We start from the raw sequence: 5000 nt of genomic DNA, 5'->3' as shown, positions 1-5000 counted from the left end.
CTCACCCTCTTCTCTCTCTCTCTTCCTGTCATCCTCACGTTATTCTTCGCCCCTCCCACTCTCGATCTTTCCTACCCCTTCTTCCACGGTCCCTCTCCCGCCCTCTCCCTTCCCTGTCTTGGTCTTTTCTCACTTCCTCTCACTCGTTCCGTTCTCTGACTTCCTCTCACTCCTTCCCTTCTCTCACTTCCTCTCACTCTCTTCTCGTGCTCCTTCCTCTGCGTCATATGCTCTTACCCTCCTCCCTTCTCTCTTACTTCGCCTCACTTCCTCTAACTCTGTTTCCCTTCGCACCCTTCTCTCTCACCCATCTCTCACTCTCACCCACTCCTCTCCTCTCCTCCTCCCACTCCTCTCTCTCCTTCCTTATCCTCTCTCACCCTCACGTCCTCCCACCTCTCTCTTCCCTTCCCCCCTTCTCTCCCCCCCCCTCTCTCTCTCTCCCTCTCACCCTCATCTCCGTCCCTCCCACCTCCCTCCCCTTCCTCCCCTCTGCTCTCTCCCCACCCTCCCCTCTCCTCCACACCCACCACCACCACCACCGGCTCTTTCTTAGACACTTAACTGAAACACTTTCTTAAACACTTAACGCTCCTCCTTGGAAGCAGTTAGTCGGGAATAGGATGACCTTTAGCCCCGTTCCCTCGCGAGACCCGCCTGGCTCCGCGAAACCTGGAATCTGGGAGACTGGAATGGCTGGGAATTAGCGCCAAAGTTGCTGGGAATATGAAGCTTTCTCTTCTTTATGATTTTCATTAGTGCTTCGATTTTGACTTTTTTTATTTTTGTTTTGTTTTTGTTTATTGATGGACTCTGAATGGATGGAAAGGTCGAAAAGGCTGGAATGGCTAAGATTGTCTGGAATAGATTGCCGAAGTGATTGTCAGTGGTGGGAATAGTTGGAATGACATAGATAACAGGGAATATCTGGAATGTATCGAACGGCAGGAGTATGAGGAATGGGTGACTGGAATAGGCAGAAAAAAGCAGTAATGGGTTAACTAGAAATAAATGAATAGCTAATAAATAATTAATAAATTATTGTGGTTAAATAGCTGGATTAACTGGAATAACTTGAATGGCTGGAATGATTGTGGGTTACTGGAATGACAGGAATGGCTTGGAATGGTTTGATTGATAGAATGGCTGGGATGACAAGGAATATGTAAATAATCGTTAGCGCTTTTATTCTACTCATTATTTTATTCTATATTTTGTATTTCTGCTTTGTATCTATCCGTCTCTACTTCTTCATTTTTCCAATGCTCTCTCTCTCTCTTTCTTTCTTTCTTTCTCTCTCTCTCTCTCTCTCTCTCCCTCTCTCTCTCTCTCTCTCTCTCTCTCTCTTTCTTTCTTTCTTTCTCTCTCTCTCTCTCTCTCTCTCTTCTTATCTTCTCTCCTTGTCAACAACTTAAAAAAAAAATCTTTCTCCACGCTTTCTTTCAAAAAATATTGCGTTCCTTCTCTGTTGTTAAGCAAACAGTTGCAGGAAAAAAGAAAATGATGTTGGAAGTAAAACACTGACGTTTACCCCGTTTTCTTTGCTAGTTGGAATCCTGCCTAGACTATACTATTTTCCTTTTTTTCTGTAATTCATAATCTTCTCTTATTTCTTCTCTATCTTCCTGGTCTCCTTTTCTCTTTCCTTACAAATTAATTTAATTTATCTTTTTTTCTATTTCGGACCTTCCTCCTTTTCTTCTTACCTACTTTTTCTTTTCCTCTTTCACTTTTTTCCCCCCATTTTTCCCTCTTCCCCATCTCCTTTAATTAATTCCTCCCATCTCCCTCTTCGCTCCCATTCTCCTTCTTTTTCATTTCTCTTCTTCCTTCCTGCTGTTTTTTCTCCCTTTTCTTCTGGTGTCCTCTTCCTCCTCCCCCTTCTCTTTCCCTTCCATTTACACGCTTTCCAAGATGGTGTTAAGATAAACGGAACTCACTGTCAGAACCATTCTTCATTCCCATTTCTTCTCCTTCCCTTAATCCCTTCCACTTTTCTCCTTAAATCCCTATTTCCCTTTTCCTCTTTGCCCTTCGCTCTTCTTTCCTTCTCACCCGTTTTTATCCCTCCTCTCCATCTCCTACTCTTTTATTTTCGTCTTTTTCTCTCCCCCCAGTTTACTCTCTCTTCGTTCACTCGCCTTTTTATGTACTTTTTTTGTCCTTCCCTTTATCCTTTCTACTTCCCTTCCTCCTTACTTTTGTTTGCCCCTTCTTCTCCCTTCCTCTTCACCAACTCCTCTCTTCCTCACACTCTATATCCTCTCATTTCCTCCACCTTTCCCTTCTCCTCTTCTCCCTCCTCTAACCCTATTCCCCATTTTCTCGTCTCCCCTCTCTATCCCTCCAACCCCCTTTCTCCCTTTCACCCTCCGACACACTTCCTCACTCCCTCTAATCCCCTTTCCTTTCCCTCTCCCCTCATTCTTCTCCTCCACCCCCACTTCCCTCCCTCACTCACCGTCCGACACACTTCCTCACTCCCCTCTAACCCCCTTTCTCCCTTTCCCCCCTCCTCCTCTCACTCTTTCCTCCACCCCCACTTCCCCCCACTCACCATCCGGACACACTTCCTCACTCCCTCTAACCCCCTTTCTCCCCCCCCCCTCTCCCCTCACTCTTTCCTCCACCCCACTTCCCCCCCACTCACCATCCGACACACTTCCTCACTCCCTCTAACCCCCTTTCTCCCTCCCCCCTCTCCCCTCATTCTTTCCTCCACCCCCACTCCTCCCCCCCACACCGTCCGACTTCCTCACTCCCTCCTAACCTTTCTCCTCCCTTTCTCTCCCTTCCTCACTCTTTTCTCCACCCCACTTCCCCACTCACCATCCGACACACTTCCTCACTCCCTAACCCTCTCCTCCCCCTCTCCTCTAACCCCCTTTCTCCCTCCCCCCCTCTCCCCTCACTCTTTCCTCCACCCCCACTCCTCCCCCGGCTCACCATCCGACACACTCCCTCACTCCCTCCTGTGCACGAGTGCCAGAGCTACGTAGAGGGCCACCGAACGAACTGGCTTGGCGTGTAAACATTCAGTCGACACGAGATGTTTGCCTTTGTAGATGTTCTGATGATGGGGTTTGTGTGGAGAAAGAGAGGAGTGGTTAGCTGGTAGTGGAAAGGAGGGAAATGAGGGGGGAGTAAGGGGTAGGAGCGAGGTGGGGGGTGGAGAAAGAGAGGAGTGGTTAGCTGGCAGTGGAAGGGAGGGAAATGAGGGGGAGTAAGGGGTAGGAGCGAGGTGGGGGGTCGAGAAAGAGAGGAGTGGTTAGCTGGTAGTGGAAGGGAGGGAAATAAGGGGGGAGTAAGGGGTAGGAGCGAGGTGGGGGGTGGAGAAAAGGGGAAAGTAATTGGTAGTGGAAGGGAGTGAAGTGAGGGGGAGTAAGGGGTAGGAGCGAGGTGGGGGTGGAGAAAGAGAGAGGTTAGCTGGCAGTGGAAGGGAGTGAAATGAGGGGGTAGGGGGTAGGAGCGAGGTGGGGGATGGAGAAAAGGGGAAAGTAGTTGGTAGTGGAAGGGAGGAAGTGAGGGGGAGTGGGGGGTAGGAGCGAGCTGGTTTGTGGTGGAGAAAGAGAGGAGTGGTTAGCTGGTAGTGGAAGGGAGTGAAATGAGGGGGAGTAAGGGGTAGGAGCTAGGTGGGGGGTGGAGAAAGAGATGAGTGGTTAGCTGGCAGTGGAAGGGAGGGACATGAGGGGGGAGTAGGGGGGTAAGGAGCGAGGTGGGGGGGTGGAGAAAGAGAGGAGTTGTTAGCTGGCAGTGGAAGGGAGGGAAGTGAGGGGGGAGTAGGGGGTAGGAGCGAGGTGGGGGTGGAGAAAGAGAGGAAGTGGTTAGCTGGTAGTGGAAGGAAGGGAAATGAGGGAGGGGAGTAAGGGGTAGGAGCGAGGTGGGGGTGGAGAAAGAGAGAGTGGTTAGCTGGTAGTAGAAGGGAGTGAAATAAGGGGGAGTAAGGGGTAGGAGTGAGTTGGGGGTGGAGAAAGAGAGGAGTGGTTAGCTGGCAGTGGAAGGGAGGTTAATAAGGGGGGAGTAGGGGGTAGGAGCTGAGGTGGGGGGTGGAGAAAGAGAGGAGTGGTTAGCTGGTAGTGGAAGGGAGGGAAGTGAGGGGGGAGTAGGGGGTGGAGTGGTGGGGGTGGAGAAAATGGGGAAGTAGTTAGCTGTAGGGTAAGGAGTGAATGAGGGGGAGTAGGGGGTAGGAGCGAGGTGGGGGGTGGAGAAAGAGAGGAGTGTTTAGCTGGTAGTGGGAAGGGAGGGAAATAAGGGGGAGTAAGGGTAGGAGCGAGTTGGGGGTGGAGGAAAGAGAAGAGTGGTTAGCTGGTAGTGGAAGGGAGTGAAATGAGGGAGGGGAGTAGGGGGTAGGAGCGAGGTGGGGGATGGAGAAAGAGGGGAAAGGTTAGTTGGTAGTGGAGAGGGAGTGAAGTGAGGGGGGAGTAAGGGGTAGGAGTGAGGTGGGGGTGGAGAAAGAGAGGAGTGGTTAGCTGGCAGTGGAAGGGAGGGAAGTGAGGGGGGAGTAAGGGGTAGGAGCGAGGTGGGGGGTGGAGAGAGAGAGGAGGAAGATGCTTAGGTGGAAGGAAGGGAAATAAGGGGGGAGTAGGGGGTAGGAGCGAGGTGGAGGATGGAGAAAGAGAGGAGTGGTTAGCTGGCAGTGGAAGGGAGGGAAATGAGGGGGAGTAGGGGGTAGGAGCGAAGTGGGGGGTGGAGAAAGAGAGGAGTGGTTAGCTGGCAGTGGAAGGGAGGGAAGTGAGGGAGGGGAGTAGGGGGTAGGAGCGAGGTGGGGGGGGTGGAGAGAGAGAGGAGTGGTTAGCTGGCAGTGGAAGGGAGGGAAATGAGGGAGGGGAGTAGAGGGTAGGAGCGAGGTGGGGGTGGAGAAAGAGAGGAGTGGTTAGCTGGTAGTGGAAGGGAGTGAAGTGAGGGGGGAAGTAAGGGGTAGGAGCGAGGTGGGGGTGGAGAAAGAGAGGAGTGGAGTTAGCTGGTAGTGGAAGGGAGTGAAGTAAGGGGGAGTAAGGGGC

The 5000-nt window shown here is 51.7% G+C and overlaps 1 protein-coding gene across 1 annotated transcript in view; it reads left to right on the top strand.

Annotated features, from left to right (window-relative positions):
• The window catches only part of smog (G-protein coupled receptor 158 smog), a 414140-nt gene that overhangs the window by 288575 nt on the left and 120565 nt on the right, over positions 1-5000 (top strand). The gene's annotated exons all lie outside the window — the stretch shown is intronic.

Source organism: Penaeus vannamei, chromosome 17 (genome assembly GCF_042767895.1).
Source record: "Penaeus vannamei isolate JL-2024 chromosome 17, ASM4276789v1, whole genome shotgun sequence".
In the NCBI taxonomy this organism is placed as follows: Eukaryota; Metazoa; Arthropoda; class Malacostraca; order Decapoda; family Penaeidae; genus Penaeus; species Penaeus vannamei.
The sequence above is the reverse complement of the archived record's forward strand: the minus strand, read 5'-3'. Positions and strand labels throughout refer to the sequence as shown.